The following is a 20,501-nucleotide window of genomic DNA, read 5'->3' as shown; positions in this document are numbered from 1 at the left end:
ATGGCTCACCAAAAGCATCCCGGAATGTATCCTAGCTAAAAGGGAGGCGTACACCCAATAGAAAGGAGGGGACATCACCAGGGATGACTATACTACAGTTGCTCAGGGATGTAGGGGGGCAGTCAGGAAAGCCAAGGCAGAGATGCAGCTGGGACTAGCTTCCCGGATTAAGGACAATAAGAAGTCCTTCTTTAAATACATAGGGGGTAAAAAGAAGGTTCCGGGTAATGTGGGGCCCCTGCAGGACATGTTAGGAAATTTGGTCATCACACCCGACGACAAATCCAACATATTTAACGATTTCTTTGCCTCCATCTTCCTAAGCAGGGACTGGAACAGCCACCACCCCACTGGGTCCCCTCAGGCCCCAGGAGAGGCACACCTGGGCCAAGGGTTAGTGAGGAACTAGTTATGGAGCTTCTGGAGGGACTGGACGTATTCAAGTCAGCCGGTCTGGACAATCTCCACCCTAGAGTACTAAAAGAATTGGCTGAGGTCATTGCAGGACCCCTGCAATGGCTTTTTGAGCACCCGTGGTGCTCTGGTGTGGTGCCAGAGGACTGGAAGAGGGCCAGTGTGGTTCCCATCTTCAAAAAGGGGAAGAAGGAGGACCTGGGAAACTATAGGCCAGTTAGTCTTACTTCGATCCTAGACAAGCTGTTTGAGAAAATTATGCTGGCATACATCCATGAGAGATCAGCAGGGATTTCATGCCTAGGGGCAACCAACACAGGTTCATCAGTGGCAGATCCTGTCAGACCAACCTGGTGGCCTTCTATGATCAGATCACCAAATCATTAGATGCAGGGGTAGCAGTGGACATAGGCCTTCCGAAAGTCCAGGAAGACTTCAACACTGTCTCTCACCCTGTTCTCATTAAGAAACTGGGGGACTGTGGTGTCGACACCCACACAGTCAATTGGGTCGCCAACTGGCTGGAGGGCCGCACCCAGAGAGTGGTGGTGGATGGGTCATTTTCACCCTGGAGGAATGTGGGCAGTGGGGTCCCCCAGGGCTCGGTCCTCGGTCCCGCACTGTTCAACATCTTCATCAGCGACTTGGACGAGGGAGTAAAAAGCACCCTGTTCAAATTTGCTGATGATACTAAGATGTGGGGGGATGTGGGCACTCTAGAAGGATGCAATAGGCTGCAATCCTTCTAGACAGGTTACAAATGTGGGCGGATGAGAACAGGATGGGATTCAACACTGACAAGTGCAAAGTGATGCACCTGGGGAGGAAGAACCGGCTCCATACCTACAGGTTGGGGAACTCCCTTCTTGTCAGTACAGAAGCAGAAAAGGATCTTGGAGTCATCATTGACTACAAGATGAACATGGGCCGGCAGTGTGGGGATGGAGTCAGGAAGGCCAACCATACCTTGTCATACATCCACAGATGCATCTCAAGCAGGTGCAAGGAGGTGATCCTCCCCCTCTATGCGGCACTAGTCAGGCCGCAGCTGGAGTACTGTGTCCAGTTCTGGGCACTGCACTTCAGGAGGGATGTGGACAACATGGAGAGGGTCCAGAGGAGGGCCACTCGCATGATCAGGGGGAGCAGGGCAGGCCTTATGAGGAGAGGCTATGGGACCTGAACCTGTTCAGCTTCCACAAGAGAAGGCTGAGGGGGGATCTAGTGGCCTGTTACAAACTAATCAGAGGGGACCAGCAGGCACTGGGGAAGTCCCTGTTCCCCCGAGCACTGCCAGGAGTGACCAGGAATAACTGTCACAAGCTGGTAGAGGGTAGATTTGGGCTAGATATCAGGAGGCGCTACTTCACGGTCAGGGTGCCTAGGATCTGGAACCAATTTCCAAGAGAAGTGGTGCTTGCTCCTACCCTGGGGGTCTTTAAGAGGAGGCTAGACAATCACCTTGCTGGGGTCGTTTGACCCCAGTACTCTTTCCTGCCATGGCAGGGGGTTGGACTAGATGATCTACTCAGGTCCCTTCCAACCCTAGAAACTATGAAACTGTGATAGAATGACTTTTCAGCATGGAAAGGCTAGTGCCATGCACAGTAGTGACCATGCTCATGTGCAGCAGGAACAGGCTTTTCAATTTTAAACCTATCTGGTAAAATAAATAGATAAAAATAGATTTTATAAAGTTGCTTGACTCAATTTTGCATAATTTTGGAGCCAAATTTTGTAAGTGCAGTTGTCCTTTGCTTCCTAAAATTGAGAAATCTCTTCTGAGTTTCATCATCAAGTTATTACTGTTTTCATTAAAGTAATATACAGAATATTTATATATTTTTAAATACATCTGGTGTTATAGGCAGCAAAATAGCAGCACTCACAGATAAGGTTTTCTGGCACATACCCTAGAGTTATTATTTTCAGTGGCTTATAACTTTGCAAATTAAAAAAAAAAAAATGGGCTACAATTTTCCTGTCAAGTATCTTTCTATGGTCCCCCCCCACCCAATTTCAGTAAAAATAGTTCAGACATTTTCCAAAATAAGGATGGACGAAGGAGATAATAGGTTATCTTACATCCTAGAATGTTAGACACATTCTACTTCAGTGAAAAACCTCAAGTGCTTTGAACAAAGAGCTTGGAAAAAGGCACATCCATGCGAGCCTTGCCATCTTTCTGACCACCTACCCAAATTTGACCAAGTGATAAGTCCTCTGAAAGTTTGCACATGGTCAGTAAGGGAATTGGAGAGTTGTCTGCTAAATTCTTCAAATTTGGGGCTGGGCCATATTATCAAAGCCAGAGGGAAATAGAGGAGCAGAGTTCACAACACAGTCCAGGGTCAGGATTCAGGGATCAGATACTAAGAACCTATCCAAAGGATAATCCACAGGGTAAGTTCTGAGGGCAGAGCCAAACCAGGGTCAGGAACCAGAAAACAGATCTATGGGGAATTCCACTGCTGAAGTCCAGAAATAAGCCAAAACCAGACTGTAGGAACTAGGAGGCTTACCACAGTAGAACTGTTGATTGGTCTCCAAACTCAGCGCCCAGCTGGTGTTAAATGGATAGGCAGCTCTCCCAGCAGCCAATAAAAATGCTTGCTGCCTCTAAACTAGGGCAGAGTTCATTAGTGCAGGTATAGCTGCTGAGATACTTGGCCCAACCTGGCCTGCCTTTTCAGAGTCCCTGATGGTACTTGGTCCAGGCTGGTCTCTGTGATCTGAATCCCTGACAGATGAGATGAGGAGGAACGGCTGGGAATTCTGATTGATAATTAGAGGCAGAGCAGAAAAGCTTGAACTAAGATGTAGAACAGGGCAGAGAAGCGAACTGAATCTGGGAGGAGCTGGGGTGTGGTGGAAAGAAAGTTAGGACTGAAACAAGGGCAGAGTGGAAGGGCTGTTGCAGAAAGCACCTGGCTTGTGAGGGGACAGGAGTAGAAATATCTTTGATCACTAAAGTTCACTTCCTTCAGAAGCTGGAGTAGAATCCAGACTCCTTGAGTCCCTAGGTTCCTCCACTACCCTCCAATTACAGAGAAATCCACCAGCAAAATGTGTATCTGGTCTCCCACCAAAGGCAGGGTCACATGTAGGATGACAACATATTAATACTAGTAACTACTATTGTTAATTATTTAATGCTGTTAGCTAATTGCTAATACTACTAGCTGTGTATCTATTAGCTGTGTATCTAGGCAAAATGAAGGGTAGATTTGCACTTTTATAGGCTAAAGCAGGGATGTATAGCATACGCTTTTGGAAGCAGCAGGGGCTCTGCTGAGAGTGGCAAGGTGGTTGGAAGAGGAAAAAAAACAAAGCAGTTAACCTACTGAGGGACATGAATTTGCTGGAGGACTATTCCCAGACTTACTCTGATGGAGGGGTGGAACTTGTTAAAGTCCTTCCCATGCATCCATATGGATGGAATACCAGAGGTCATCAATCTACCTTTTAATCATTCTGGAGGGATGAGACAGCAGCTGCACAGGAAGCAGCCTTCAAGGTCTGTCATAAATATATTGTCATATTGTGGGGAGGTAGTGCCATGGTAATGCTGTTTGTTTGTAGGTACAGTCTCAAATATAAAATAGTTGTGTGTGAAGACAAAAGGGAGAGTGTGACGGAAAAAGAAGCTGTGTCTTCATTGGAGATGATGTTCTTTATGGCTTGTAATCCATCTTTATGGGGGACTAGCCAGTTTCCCATCAGGAATGACTCGGGGGGGGGCGGGGGGTAGAGCACTGGAATGGAGTGCCACCACCTAACACCCCATGCTGCTGCTCTTCTGCCTCTCGCAGGGACTGGGGTGGGGGAGCCGAGGTCAGCACTGCTGGCCTCGGCTCCCCCATCCCCTGTCCAGTCCTCGGCACTGCTAGCAGGGTGGGGGCCTCGGCTCCCCCACCCTGTCTGGTCCTCAGCGTGGCTTTGGAATCATGGTGGTGCTCTCCCGTGCTTGGACCACTCTGGCTGTTTCCGTCAGCTAATCAGAGTGCAAATAAAGTGTTATAGACAGACAGACGGACTTAGGCTTTTAGAATATTAGAATGTTGGTGTACAGAGATGTAGCATCCATGGTAACTAATACGGCATTAGATGAAAGCTTGTCAATGGAAGCTAGTTTCTTTAGGAAATATGTGGTGTCTTTTAAATAGGTCTTTTAAATAATCTATGGAAATAGGCTTGAGACAATGTAGTCAAAAACTCCCTGAGCGATAGTGCCAATGCCAGAGACAGTGGGACATCCTGGGTTACCAGGTTTGTGTATCTTAGGTAATAAGTAAAAGTCATCTGACCTGGGCTCCCAGGTTGCACAAACATTAATCCTCTCCTTTTTTTTTTTCAAAGATAGCTTAAGAGTTCATTTAGTTTCTTCTGATATTGTGTTGTGGGGTCCTCAGTGAACAGCTGGAAAGTTTTTTCTCTCTGATATGTTTTGGCCACATTGTATGATAGTATTAGTGTTGTTTTTAAGACCTGAGATGGGCTCTCTGTTCTACATGGCTAAGGTTGTAACAGGAGTTGTTGTTTTTTGGAAATCTCAGAGTAGGTGCAGAGATAGAATCAGTTTATATACAGGTCTAGAGTGGGGCTGTGGCCCTTGGGTGGAGTCCAGGAGCTGTGTTCTTCTTGTGCTGTGCATGGTTCAGGTCCATGGTGGGCTGATTTCTTTGTCATGGAAATTTTCCCTTAGTCTTTGGAAAAAGTCTTGAGGTTTCTATACAACTGTACCTCATCAAGTTACGTAACAGGCCAGAAAAAAATCACAGGATAGTACAGAAATATCATCTGGGATGAGGGTATGGTTGGAAAGATTGATAGTATTACCTCAGACTGTAGGGCTGTATTTGGAGGGTGTAAATTTAGAGAGTTTCATTTCCTTCATCTTCTTTAAGGAGTAAAGGTGTTTGCGATAGGTTTCAAGTGTGGGTGTAGACATCTTTTCTTGGTAAATAGCTGTTATGTCTGGGTGGTTCTGCATGCTTTTAGTTAATTCTGAAAGTCTGGTGTTGACCTGTTCCAGTTTGTTGTATAGACAGCTAATAAGGTAGTTCCTCAGTTTCTTGGGGAGAGTAAAGCACAGCTGGTCAGCATCGTCTATATAGTATGTAGAACAGAGTGGATTGGTCACCTGGAGTCCCTTGAATGTGATATTCATCTTGTATCTGCTAAGAAAATATTTGAGCATACCTGAGCAAGTTTCTTGCATAGTTTGATTGCAGTGCATTCATTCATTTGGGCATGGTGCTGTCCGTTATCAGAGGCAGGGAGTTAGTTGTATTAATCTGAAGTGGGGCAGAAAGCAGGCTAGACATGGACCTTTTATACGCTAACAAATCAGAGATGTATAGCATAAGCTTTTGGAATCAGAGGGCTTAGTTCATTAGATGCTGTGAAGGGACTGTAGGAAGCAGTGCTGCTAAATACAAAGCATTGATTGGAATACAGAGGGTAGGAAAGCAGGGAGGAAGTCATTTTAGAGATGACAATTTTCCACACAATGGACTTTCTTTCAGCTTGCCTTTTTAAAAAAGGAGATAAGTGTGTGTGTGTGTGTATGTTTATGTGTATGTATATGTATATAAAAATACTTAATTTTAATATTACTTGCCTTTGGAGTCTTTAAGTTTGTTACTGCACTGTTCTTTCAATTAAGTTTTAATTAAAGTTCCCTATTCAAAGGGAGTAATGTTTGAACAAATATATTGTTTATAAAATGCTATATTCTCTGAAAAAACAGGCCATGTGCATCTCAGATTGGGTTTCCCAAATTGGTGTACTAGTATTAATATTTGGGCCTTTGTTCTCAATCTTTAAAAGAATAATAATAATACCTGACAGGGCAATTGTGAAGATGAATTATAGATGTTAGGGGCTGGAAAGGACCTCATGAGATCATCAGGTCCAGCTTCCTCTGCATTTGGGCAGGAAAGACTGCTGGGGTCAGATGACTCCAGAAAGGCAAGTGTCCAGATGATTTTTGAAGATTTCCAGAGTAGGTGTTTGTACCACCTCTGGGGGGAGTTTGTTCTAGACCCTGGGCACTCCAAATTGTAAAGAAGTTTTTCCTTATATCCAACCCAAAGCAATCCTCTAGCAATTTATGACTGTTATTTCTTGTCTTCCCCTGAGGTGCCTTGGTGAACAGATGCTCCCCCAGGCCCTGATGTTTGTCCCGTATATAATTATAGGCTGCTACCAAGTCCTCTCTAAGTCTTCTCTTCTCCAGGCTGAACAGTCCCATGTCTCTCAGTCTCTCCTTGTATGGATTACTCTCCAGACCTCTAATCATATGTGTAGCCCTCCTTTGGACTCTCTGTTTTCTCCACATCCTTCCTGAAGTGTGGCATTCAGAACTGGATGCCATACTCCAGCTGATCAAACCTGAGAAGAGTGGGAGGATGGTATCCTTAGGCTTGCTGTCAATTAATTGATGTCTTCAAGGAACAGTGATGAGCGTCATGGAAAAAAAACTCATGAGGAAATTACTAACCATCTTCAGAACCAAAGTCTGACTAGTGTGCAATAAACAGGATATAGGATTGCGTATTGAGCAATGAAGGTAAAAGAAAATGCTGAATGCACAGTCCATGAGCCAGAGGTCCTATGGTAAAAACAGGAGATGATCATGTAACTAAAGACTGGGACTGACTACACATGCCATTACGGTGCATGAATAAACTGCAGAGCTTATTGCTCCTGGGCACACCAGTTACATGTATGTCCAGACTACAGTACACTGAGATGGGTCAGACCAGTCCCACCTGGCGGGGGACCCAGGAGTCCAGCCTGCCAGCTCTGGACTGCTCTGACTGAGGTTAATGTGCTGCAGAGGGGCTGACTGGGGCACAAGGGTGCTTCAGTGGTGGGCTAGCCGGCAGGCAGCACCCACACTGAAGCACTCTTGTGCCCCAGCCAGCCAGCTCAGCATCTACATGTGTCCTGCTCCACATGTAAATAATTAAAAAGAAAACCCGCTGCAGAGTTTTCAAGTATTACTCCCTGCTACAGAGTTTTCTTGTTTCATGCACCTTAATAGGGGCACACATGTCAATGTTGAGATGTTTACTGTGCAGCTAATTAGTCAACTATGCAGTAAACATCTTATGTAGATGTGTCCACCGTATCATAACTTAGGCTTCCACAGGGACTAAATTAAGGTGGCCCAGGCAATCTTCATTCTGGCCTCTTCTAATTTTTGAGTATTTAACTTTTCAGTCTTATTCTTTTTAATTTAGTTTTCTGTATGTAATACATGTTAGGTCCAGATCCTGAATGGGTGTAAACTGATGAGGTTTCATGGACTTTAGTTGACTCCATTAGTAGATCATAGACTTCAATCAAAGATTTACATCAGTGGTGCTCAGCCTTTTCCTTTGGCAGGCTAGATAAGCAGTGCCCTTCTTTATTCACAGGCTAGACCCAGTTGTTGGTCCCCATCTAGCTGCTGGGTTAGGCACACTGAGCCCCATCTAACTACATGGAAGCGGGACAGGGGGCAGCCCAGCCCTGTGGGGGGCAGAATGGTGCTTAGCCTAGCCCATGTGGGGGAGGGGGAGTAAGTCCCAACCTGGCCCTGTGCAGGTTGGGGGGAGAAGAAGGGAGGAAGTCCAACCCTGTGGGCAGAAGGGGTCATGACTTGGCCCTGTGGGTGGAGGGGGAAGGGGGTATGGCCCAGCCCCAGCCTGGCTCTGTGGAGGAAGGGGGGCATGGCTCAGACCCAACCTGGCCACAAGGAGGGAAGGGGGCATGGCCTGGCTTCAACTTGCCATAGGGCTGAGGGTTTGGGAATTGGGCAGTGGAGGAGGGTGGCTGGATTAAATGCCACTGCTCCTCCACAACCAGATTTCACAACCCACGGGGAGCCCTGTGGGCCAGATGCCATGTTCTGGGGACTGCATTTGACCTGCAGGCAGAAACAGCATGCCTGATCTATGTCAACTGTAATTCTAAGCCAGGGGGTTCAGTAAAGCATTCCTCTATGAAAGGGGTTTTGGGTACCCCATGAAACAGTGAGACCAAGTGCTAACAGAAAAAATGCCCTGTTGTGTGGCTACATTGATTCTTTTTCTATGAATTACCTTGCATCCCTACCCCCATCTTCACACTCAAACATTCTGCTGCATTGAGATCATTTGATATAATTTGTCAATGACTGTTTCCAGCAGCTACAATTCCAAAGCAGGTGCTGTTTCACAGTGCTTTTAAGTCAGTTCAGCTCCACTGCTTTAGCTTGTACTCATGCAGTAGAATCCAAGTGGCACAACCCAAGATTTCTTCCACTCGTGTCCTAGGGACAGAAGGAGCATGTGGTGGCTTTCCTGACTCACTCGAGCAACCTGAGGAAGAGTGTCTTCTTAGACAAGCTTTGAATATCTGGTTCAATAAAAGATATTATCTGAAGAAATCCTTGCCTCTTGCATAATCTCTGGACCATCATGGCTATAACATCACTCTTACACTACCCTAACTGTACTAGGTGTTTTACATGCCTTAGTGTTGGCTATTTCAACTGCAAAGGCACAGGAAAAAAATGTGTTTGAAGCAAAGAGCAGAAAAGGGAGGATGAAGGTAGTAGACAAAAAAATGTAAAGGAGGGATCATATGGATTTTTGGAAGTGATTTTAGGGGCTCACTCTTTGGGCTGTAGGAAAATTAATTCTGAGGAGGGACTTGAAAGGCGAGGGAGGTTGCACATTTTATGGCAGAGGATGGTGTTCTAGATAGTGGCTATTTGTCCCAAGCGGCCCAAGAGGCACTACAGGAGAAAAAAACCCAACAACAATGATATGGAGAGTGGGAAATTGCTAAGGGCACCCTTCAGTCAGGATAAACTGTAGACAGGGGCACAGAACTGATAATTTTACTAGAAAGTTTGGAGTAGATGAAGAAGCAGCCATGGAAAGGACTCAGGGGTGCAATGTGGTCAGCCTGATCACAGGGGAAGAAGACAAATTTGTTGGCAGAGTTTGGTGAGATTGGAAGAAAACGGGTATTATCAGGAAGGCCAGGGAGGAGGAGTCAGGGCTGAGAGGATGGCTGAAGGGGATGAACTCACCCACAGAAGGGGTATGGAGGAAAGGGGTATTGAGGGTTATGAACACAGGGTTATTTAAAGAGGAGGAAGAAAGCAGAGAGCAAACAAAGAGACCAGATTCACAGTGCAGGAGGTCAGCATCTTTTCCTTTTCTCCTTTGTTTGGCAGGATACTTGGCAGCACAGGGGTAGGAACAGAGGAAGCAGATTCAGAGAACAGCTAGAGGCTGGGTAGAGATCTGGAAGGGAGGGGAGACAAAGGAGTCCAGTGTCAAGCAGACGAGGAAGCTGATAACTACTGGGTAGAGTGCATAACTGGTCGAGCAATTCCACTGTGAAGAGCTGATATCAACAATCACAACTGACTGTGCAAAGTTGTACACTAAAAGGCAGAAGAAGACCTGTGGCAGAACGGCTTCTGTCAGGAAATGGCAAACACCTGCAGAAATTTAGGATTTAATTAAGGGTGGAGGGAGGGGGATGTTCTTGAAAAGTGCCCTGGATCCACGTGGCCAAGGTCTTCTTCCCAGATCCCATTTGAAAAGAGGATCTTCTAACATCATAAAAAAGTAGCACAGAAAGGGACCTCCAGAGGTCACCAATCCACCCCCTGCTTGAGGCAGGATCATCCGTATCAAAACTATACAATCAATTCTGTTGCACAATTACAAGGCAAATTTCTCAACAACCTGAAATGCACCCTAACCTGCCACAGTTAAAGCAGTGTGACTATTGCAGTCAGTGCCCTGCTGCTGTAAGGGCTGTTAAAATGCTGAATATCACATTAAGTTCTGCCTCCAGAATCACCAAATCCAGTTCTTGACCTCACAGGTGCTTGGGATAGAGGGTAGCATTGGCTGCTGGCTTCAACCACCATAATGGAAGAGAATTTGCCCATGGTATTAGAGTTCTTCTGGCTATGGGACATCTTCAGGAGACCATGCCTGGCCTGAGCTTAGAGTCAATATAGAACCATTTATTTGGCAGTGAAGGGATCCTCTCATAATAAAGGGGACTGTTTCAAGCTTCTGGGACTACCAGGCGGACATTACCCAGTGTTGCTGGCTGAAACACTATAAACACAAATACAATAGAAGCTCTGAAGAAGGCAAACCTGCTCAGCACCCAAGACCCCTGTTTATTTTCTCCAGAGACAGAGTTGGTGCTGGGGGTCAGCAGCAACTATGCATTTTGACTGGTATTTATTGACTCAGGCCTCCTTGCTGACAGACAGACAGACAGACAAGCAGACAAGTGCTCCCATTACAGTGACATCATTCCCTTCCCTATTTTTGCCTCTGAGGTTTTACCTCTGACACTCTTTATGCATGGCTATGCCTTCTCCAGCTGCTTTTGGTGAGAGTGATAACTGCCTTTCATCTCACTGATGCTGGAAAGCCATCTGACCCTCTTGAATGCCACTGTGAGGCAATTAAGCAAGTGTCTAGGAGTCACTCTTGTCAAAGCTACAATATTTTACCCTTTGTCCATCACTGCAGAGTCTAACAGGCTGGGGCTTTTTCTTTACCATTGTTGGGCACATCCTGTTGTTGCAGCTTGTCTGTTTTTGAGTTACTATCCAACTCTTTTCAACTTGACAATGTTCCTTGCGGAATGTCTTTTCTGTGTACTTGCCCTGACGCATCTATCCCTGTGAACAGAACCAAAATATAGGAGGCTTTTCACATTGCACTGCAACTAGGTATGTGCCATGGATGCCTGTGGTGACAACTTTATTGGGAAGATATTGTATTTTCCTGGCTGTCTCAGTTGCCCGCATTTTTCCTTGCAACTTTGGTATATTCCATTTAGCCTCCTTCTCAGGGTGGAAAGAAATAGACTGCTTGCTGCTGTTCTCAGTATATAAGTTTCTCACTATATAAGTATTTATCATCGTCTCCCACCTCTGCAGGTGGTTACCCCCTAGGCCACTCATTCCTGTCCAGGCCCAGAGTCCTTTAATGACTTAATATTGCCCTTTGCCCTTAGCTCAGACCCAGAAAAAATAATTCTTATTTACCAGGTTGAAGACATCCCCAATTAATAGCTCCTGCCTTAGCTGGTCAGGAACCCTATCTCTGCCACTATTTCTTTTCCTGTTTGTTTTCCACCCCACAACAACTTCCTTTGATTTAAACTGGTGCTGCTAAGCAGGATAACATCAAACAGACAAGGTGAGATGTATAAGACATATCTATATCTATATCATATACTTATATGCACACGTGCATATACATATGTAAACACACACAAACTCTTTTCTCCACATCATAATACAGCAATGGTTTGGTAGCTGTATTAATTAAATATACATACTGAATATAACAAAACAAGGTTAAAGTATAGCTACATACAGGAAGCCAACTGTAAAAATTGCAGTGCATTGTGAGGTTTCAGGTTTACAGTTTTCCAGTTGTATGGTACATTGAATATATTTCCAAGTTAAAAAAAAATTCTGACTGCTGAATCCACAAACTGAAACTGGGACCAGAGACAGGAATCGGCTTCTTTCTGGCTCACACATCATCAGTATGGATTCTGGCCCTGATGAACTATTCTGGCCAAGCTGAGTTCAGCACAGGAACTGAGGGGATGAGGTGAGAGATGGCTTTATGCCATCTTTGCACCTCGTGGATGTTGGGGTTATTCCAGCTTTCTCCCTTGAGCCTAAACACTGCTCTAATTTATGCTTTTCCTCAGTTGCTGTACAGAAGCTGATGAAGTTCCCAAAATGGCCAAGGTGCTGTGCATTCCAGCCACACTTTGCCCTCCTGAAACATTACCTCCCAGTTCCTGCCATGTCTTCATGCCAGGTACCATAAGGAAGATAGCACAGAGCCAAATGACCCATGGAAAGTGCCATGTGTCATGGACATTCCCAAGTGGCTGGTTCCACTGCAGTTATGGATCCTGTACAGAATCCAAAATAGAGTCAAGAACTAGAATTTCTGCCTGAGTCCTGCCTGCTCTTAGGGGCTTTTGTCAGGAAAGTCAGTAGCTATCTCAGACTACTGCAATCAAACCTGAGATTTAGAAGGGTGCCACTATTAGATGGTCATGTTCCTGACCATGAGTGTGCTGTGACATAAGATAGACAGCAACAAGTAGATAAATTTATTCTAGGTAAAAATATAGTAAAAATGCAAGATGCTAATCCATTACCCAAAAAGGATCTCAGCATGAAGGATTTGGCTCGCCATGAAAGGCACGAAGATAGAATTTCTGAGTTCAAGGCATTTTCTTGATAGACCACTCTGTCCTCTTGAATAAAAATGTACCTCTTTAGCTGACTGTTCAGCACATACACATCCAAATGGGAAAACACAGATTATTGGAGTTTCAGCTTCTACCGATTAGTTCAGTTTAATTTTGTATAGATACTTAAAGCAGCATGTTGCTTTCCATTTGTGCGGAGCTTTGCTTCTGCCTGTATGAAATCATTCCCTAATTTTTCCTTCTATATGACTTCTGTGTATTTCATACAGGCAGAAATATCAATACATTCTGTACATTATGACTTTTCAAACATACTGAGCAACTGCAGCTGCAACTGTCTTCAAAAGAGGTTCTACACCTCCTGGGTCTCAGCTGGGAAGTCCTAATTTCTTCCTATGTAAAAAAAAATGCTCATCGCTTACAGCTTTAAGAGTCCTCAATCCCCCGGTTTTGCAATATTTATGTACAGGCTATGTGGATACTGGAATCTGGCAGCCAGTTCTTGGGAGCACATTTGAAAGAGCATTAAGCACCGAGTTCCTGTCATGAACATCCAAATTATGGTTTTCAGTGTAAAGATTACATAACTTCAACACAACAGACAGCAGCCAAGCTCTTTGCTCAGCCTGCCTTTCACTGCCCTCTCAGTCCCTCTCAAATGAAGGAAGATGCCTGGTCTGGGTAGTCCATCTCACATCCATGCAAAACAATGACAACTATTTCATCTATGAAGGGAACCAGAAGCTCCACATTCATTAATAATGCTTTGCAGAGACAACCCTGTGGTAGTTATATACAGCAGCAAATCAGAGGCACATACTGAAAAGGAATTTTACACAAAAGTAGTAGCTTTAAATTACTCCTGACTGAGTTAAGGCCTTCTCCAGGGTGGGGGTTACAGCCATTGTTGGACCTGTATTAGTGTACCACTAATGAAACCCAGACAAGTTGCTATTTGCACCAGGAGAGGTTACTTGAGGATCTCAGAACAAAGTTTAACTTTATACAAGTAAAGAACAGTTGCACTGGTACCACTGATACCAGTGACTGTCCACTGATATCTAAGCAATGACTGCCAGTGCAGTGGCACCCACCCTACAGGGATAGCAGCTGTCCTGTCCTTCCAAGACTGTGGAAGGACACACCAAAGCAAAGGATTTTGGAATATCCTATTTCCTCATGCTACTCCCAGCCCTGTCAGAACACCTCAGTAAATTAATCTACCTTCTCCCAAGGCCTCAGCACCAAAGAGGCCACCAGATACAAGACTAACCGCACCTTGTCGTACATCTACAGATGCATCACAAGCAGGTCCAGGAAGGTGATCCTTCCCCTTCTATGCGGCACTGGCCATGCCACAGTTGAAGTACTGCATCCAGTTCTGGGTGCTGCATTTCAAGGGGGATGTGGCTAGTATTGAGAGGGTCCAGTGGAGGGCCGCTTGCATGGCCAAGGGGCAGCAGGGCAGGCCCTATGAAGAGAGGCTAAAGGGCCTGAACCTGTTCAGCCTGCACAAGAGAAGGCTGAGAGGGGATCTGGTGGCCATTTCCAAACTCACCAGGGGGGACCAGTGAGAACTGGGGGAGGCTCTGTTCCTCTGGGCACCACCTGGGGTTACTAGGAATGACAGTCACTATTTGTTAGAGAGAAGGTTCAGGCTGGACATCAGGAGACATTACTTTACAGTTAGGGCTGCCAGGCTATATATTTTTTGCAATTTCTCAGTTCGTCTAATAAAAGGTATCATGCTGGAACCAAGAGTTCTAGATTTTTTCATTTCTTGTTGTGTCAGACCAACACGGCTACCGCATACATCCCAGAAGAAGATCTAGACACTTAAAGTACTTTACAACCAAAATGTCAGCACCTGCAGAACTCAGGTGCTTCTACAATTCAGCAGCAGATCAGCAGTGATTTTGAGGGAGCTAAACTTTTTACTTGGTTTACAGGACCAGGTGAGCAGAATTTTGTGCTGAAGCACGTTTGCAGATCTAACCCTGAGATGCTCAGGTTCTCATTTTTTAAGAATTATTGTTTATGCTTTCAATTTTTGACTTTTTCTGTACAAATTGATTACTTGGACAAAAAGTAGGGCACTACCATGAGATCTATGTAGAATTATAAAACTGTTATTTTACTAATGATGTGAGGTACAGTCCTGTTATAACATCACTGCATTGTCACACTGAATTTTAATTATTTTCCCCCATTTTGTCACCACTATAATTTTTTTCTCCATCAAAGCTGTCAACAAGTCTTTTAATCACTTTGAATAAAAAAGAAAGGTGTTAAATTTTCATTTTCTAATGAATATACTCTTGAGTATTAGATAGGCCAGTACTCATTGCTCAGCACAGATTTAGAAGACTGAATTGATCTAACATTACCAATGTAGAGTCTTTTGAAAAGGGGGCATATTTTTCTGTTCAAAAGTGCAGGGACATATACTTCTGAACACTTGACCAGTAAAATCATATTTTTTTTTTTTTTCTAGCTCAGGAATCATCAGCAGTAAAGTTGAGTGACCTACAAGACAGGAATGTATTCCCTTTTTGTGCTTGTATGGAGTTATTCCCAGCAAGAGGATCTATATTGCGTCTGTTTTGGTTACTTTTGATTGGTCAAATAAATTGCATTGGGTATGTCTACATGTGGAATCAATGTGGAACATATCGTGGTTTAATTTGAGCTGGAACAAACTAATCCCAACATCACCATCCACATGTGTGTTTAAACACAGTAATCTACTGTGCTGCCAGATACTACCTGTATCTGATGGGACTATCTGGCAGCACAGTAAATTAGTCTACTGCACCCTAATTGCCATGCATGTGTAGACAGTGATGCTTTACTGTGCAAATTAGTCTGCTATGCAGTAACACATTGTTTGTAGATGTGTTATCCGTATAGTTTCCAGACCCTGAGTGGATGAGTGCATAAGTACTTCAGGACTGAACATTTGTGAGTACTTAATAGAGAGATGCCACTCTGCAGACTGAGTAAATCCTATACATTTCAGAGAGGGATTTCCTACTGACTAGCACAGGCAGCTCCCCACTCACATGACAGCTTTTTTGGCTGCTATTTTTTACCAGCCTAATAGGGGGCATCCCCACAAGCACATACGTGCAAGGGCCTGCATTTCATATGGGACAAATAGAAGTGCAGCAAATAGATGTGGGTGGAGTAAGGGAGGCTGGGGCCAGTACCTGTGCCACTGCTACCTTAGGGTATGTGTGTTGGGGGGGGTCCACATTTGGGGCTCCTAGAGTAGCAGTGGCACCGAGCTGGTTGCTTGGAGCCTGGCTGGCAGCCTGAATGTGGCTCTGGCCAGCCAGGCTCTGGTTTCCTGTGGAACAGTGCTTTTTTCAGTGGCAGTTTTTTTTACACCAGTATCTCCCGGTGTCAAAAAATCCTCCATGCTGCTAACTAGCAGCATGGTGAACTGGTGCACATGCACTGCATGTGGTGCCCCAAACAGGTTTCAGGCACTGCAAACTGCATGTGCGTGCTCTGGGGACACACCCGTAGTGCCCAACTCTTCCTATCTATTGTACAGGGAGCTGAAGCACCTGGCCCATGACTTTCCACTAAGTGACAGAGCCTACATCCTCACAGTTATTTAGGTATCTAATTACCATTGAAATAAATATATTTACATAACTATTAACATCTCTTGAGGACCTGCACCTTGAAGCCTGAGAGTCAGGCACTGCAATCCTGAGGGTTGCAATGCCTAATTTCAGCTGTTCATCTACCTAGAAATAAGTGGTATGATTTTAAGGGTGCTGAGCACCCAAGCATTTCACTGGTACTCAGTAGGAGTTGATGGGTACGCAGATATTTTGAAATTCACCATTTACTTAAGTGCCAAATATGGAATAAGGAATTCTGTGTGGGCACAAAATTTTCATCCTTGGACAAGTTGTTTTTTTTCAGTCTTGACTTATTTCTCAGGATTCAGTGAGATCCATAAGATAAGTCATGTCATGTTCTGCAGTCCTGCAAGCAGTCCTGCAATTTTTTAATGTTCTGTGTACAAATTATCATGGAAACGATTCCTTTATGCTTATGGTTGAAAGTGGTTTGTTTTTTTGAGGGGAGGAGGCTTTTACATACAAATGACTCAAAGATGCTGAATTTTATTCACATGTACATTTCAAAAATGTTTTTGTCCCAAGAGGAAGCAAGATGCTGTTCAGAACAATTAGAAATTTCATAAAGTTAACACCAAATAAAGTAAGTAAAATGAAAGTTCTTCTTCATCCTCACCTTTTTTTTGGTACTAAACATGTATTAAAAAAACCTTTTTCTATGGGGAAAATATTTCCATCCCCCTCCTCCCCGGAACTGTTTCTGATGTAATGACTTCTTTTGTGATACAACTTTTACTGTTCCGTGAACATATACTAGCTAGCTTGTCTGTCCATTGCTGCCCCCTTGTGGCTAGAGGCCTAAGAGAAAAAGTATTTCAGATGAATTGGGGTTTCGGGGTTGAATCCCGAGTTCTGTTTTCCATGTGGCACAAGTGCAGCAGGAGGTCTTTTTGCATGATGTTTGTATGTGTTAAACTATGGATTCGTTATGCACTGTCCTCATGAAGATCATACATTCCTGAGATTTCCAAACTGCAGGCAGGGAGCTTCTTTGTGTCCAATTCAGCACAGAGCAAGCAGACATCTGCTGCTCATATTTTTTTATTTATTTTTGGCTTGGCTGCATGAGTTGTACAGTTAATCTAACACATTTTCTCAATCTGCACTCCAACCAGGTAAGATTGACAGCTGTAGAAAACCATATATTCCAAGTGCTAAATAGGTTATCTCCCCTCCCTCAGAAAGGAAAGCTTTGAGCTTTACAGTTGTGCCTCCAAGCCATGGCCCTTGTTTCTGACTTTGCCACCGGTGAGACTGAGTGCCTGACCTCTGTTAATGTGCGGTACCTTTAATAGGCAGAGAGAGGGAAGTAATTTTATACTCAGCATGTGAGTGATTCACATTCTCAAAGGAGATAAAAAATGTTATTAGAAAATTCGCTTGCCAAATGTGTGGCAAATGAATCCAATTTATTAATGCTGTGAAGCCAATGTGTGAAATTGGGCTAAGAGGTGAGGTGCAATCATACCCACTCGCTTCCTGCAGCAGAATGGGGTGCTGCACAAAGAGCTCTTGTCTTCAGAAACTGGATGCTGCTGTCAGAACCACAAAATCTAACAGCAAACAAACACTTTCTGCAGTTCAGGATGAGCTCCAAAGGTCTAAGAGAGAAATTTTGGGCTAAGAGGAAAGGCCTGGGAAAGTGAGCCATCCAACTGCTGCTTGAAAGCTGTAAAACACATTGTCAGGATACTCTTGAATGTGAGATTGTTTTTATTCTTGCCACAGTTCAGTGCTTCCTTGCCATTCAGGATTGTTATTATTTATTTTATTATGTGTTAAGCACCATCAATGTGCTCTGTGTTGTACAAGACACCAAATACAACAGTTCTGGCCCCAGAAAAATTCCAGTTCAAACAAAGCACACATAGATTAGGCACAGAGCTTTGGAACCAGGTCAGTTAGGAGGCTAATACATCACTCATACTTTACGTTAGTGCATATGACACAAGGCACTGGGGCTATGGCAACCATGTGCTCAGAAAGAACCTATAAAGCACATGCTGTATGCACACGAATAAGGATGAAAAGCCATGCATTGAAATGATTCCGGTTCCAGAGCATCGTGATGGGGGACTGCTCCTCCATCTTTAGCCCTCTCACTTCACTAATGGAGTTCCGTGAATCTCTCTGATCTTTCTTTGCCTATTCCATATTAAATCAACAGGCCCAGGTTGTGAGTGAAGACATATTCAGGTAAGAATAGCACATGCATAACACACAACTCCATATCTTCTTTAATTCATATGCAATATGCAAACAGCACCAGCTTGCAGGTCCTGGGGCACATCAGTGCCTGAGTGAAAAATACCAGACCAGTGTTGAACCTTGGCAAAAACAGAAGGGCTTTTAGTAGAGAGGGAGAAATCTTTTGAAGAACTTCATAACATGTCCCTCCATCCAGCCTACAGACTCAGTCATTAGAATACACCTTTATACGGAATATCTGAAAGACTCACAACTTCATTTCACAATTGCATCTCCTGAAGACTACTTATGTTCTGATTTGGTGAGGGCAACATGAGACCTCTGTGATGATTTACTGCAATGTGTTATACTAAGAAATGATGCTGACAACTTTGAGAAATGTCCATTTGGCTCAGGACACAGTAGCTTGCTTGCTTAGTAGCACAGACTATGGAGCATTATCTGTGTTTCACTTGCTGCACTGGCTCCCCTGAATTCAATGTAAATTAAGGTTTTTGATCTTGATACTCAAAGCCCTTTTTGGGACTGGCCCAAGCTACCGAGAGATCACCTTTCTCTATAAGCAGTATCTCCCAGAGAGAGCTGTGCTTACAGGTCCAACTTTCATATTTCAAAAGCTGCTCTGTCTATAAACCCTACATTATTTTAGTCACTTATTCTCACTAAGGAGAAACACTGAATTAATCCAAAGCAAAAAACTGCTCTTCCTCATTTTGTATCGGCACAGGGAGATGTGGTAGGTGGGAAAGCCCAGAGTGACTAGTCAGTGAAGTACTACTCCTTACTGGGGAGAAGAAAGGATGCACAATTGGCATGTAATGAACTGCATAGAGAAGTCTCACTGTGAAACCTCACTCCTCTCACACAACTACAAAAGCAATGGCTTAGTCAAGCCCAACCTTTCCATTTGCCTCTCATTCAAGAAAACATTTGTAATACTATCCCTGGGCTCAGGCTGTGGGGGCAGAGGAGGTGATGTGGAGTCTTTGTCTGAACAGAGAAGAGGGATTTATTTAAGATTTCTCTGATCAAACAGAAGAGTGAAAACGTGAGAGGCTTGGGTGTTTAATAATGGGTAAGACTGATATTTAGCTGTTGTAATTAGGTATGCACAGATCTTGGAAGCTGCAATGCTGTTTGATTCAGTTCAAGGTTGTTGGCTACTCTCAGGCTTAACTGTTTTAACTAATGGAATGTTTACGTAGTTTAACGTGGTGACACTTATAGTTTCATAGTTTCTAGGGTTGGAAGAGACCTGAGCAGATCATCGAGTCCAACCCCCTGCCATGGCAGGAAAGAGTACTGGGGTCAAATGACCCCAGCAAGGTGTACATCTAGCCTCCTCTTAAAGACCCCCAGGGTAGGAGCCTGCACCACTTTTCTTGGAAGTTGGTTCCAGATCCTAGACGCCCTGACTGTGAAGTAGCGCCTCCTGATATCTAGCCTAAATCTGCCCTCTGCCAGCTTGTAACCATTATTCCTGGTAACTCCTGGTAGTGGTCGGGGGAACAGGGACTTCCCCAGTGCCTGCTGGTCCCCTCTATCTAGTTTGTAACAGGCCACTAGATCCCCCCTCAGCCTTCTCTTCTGGAGGCTGAACAGGTTCAGGTCCCATAGCCTCTCCTCATAAGGCCTGCCCGGCTGCCCCCTGATCATGCAAGTGGCCCTCCTCTGGACCCTCTCCATGCTGTCCACATCCCTCTTGATGTGTGGCACCCAAAACTAGATGCAGTACTCCAGCTGCAGCCTGACCAGTGCCGCATAGAGGGGGAGTATCACCTCCTTGGACCTGCTTGACCACTTAATATGATTTAAGCTTGGTTGGTATCGGTGTAGCTTCCTCTGGTAAATTTGTCACCTGCATTAGTTGTACCATGTGACAGGGTCTGCCACTGGAGCTAGGGACAGACATTCAAAAAGCCTGAGCCTGAATTGATTTAATCAAGTCTAACCTGCCTA

At 44.5% G+C, this 20,501-nt stretch overlaps 1 long non-coding RNA gene across 2 annotated transcripts in view; it reads left to right on the top strand.

Moving 5' to 3' along the window:
• The window catches only part of LOC149873954 (uncharacterized), a 73,185-nt gene extending 56,332 nt beyond the window's left edge, over positions 1 to 16,853 (top strand). Inside the window, exon 3 of one of the 2 annotated variants that reach the window (XR_016443180.1) lies at positions 15,173 to 16,853. This is a non-coding gene — a long non-coding RNA (uncharacterized LOC149873954). Of the gene's footprint in view, positions 1 to 8,720; positions 9,099 to 15,172 lie in introns of those variants that run through there. The other variant, XR_016443181.1, reaches the window with a different exon arrangement.
• Positions 16,854 to 20,501: the final 3,648 nt, after the last annotated feature.

The sequence above is a fragment of the Crocodylus siamensis genome, chromosome 1 (genome assembly GCF_052110815.1).
Source record: "Crocodylus siamensis isolate JL-2025a chromosome 1, ASM5211081v1, whole genome shotgun sequence".
Lineage (NCBI taxonomy): Eukaryota > Metazoa > Chordata > Crocodylia > Crocodylidae > Crocodylus > Crocodylus siamensis.
The sequence above is the reverse complement of the archived record's forward strand: the minus strand, read 5'-3'. Positions and strand labels throughout refer to the sequence as shown.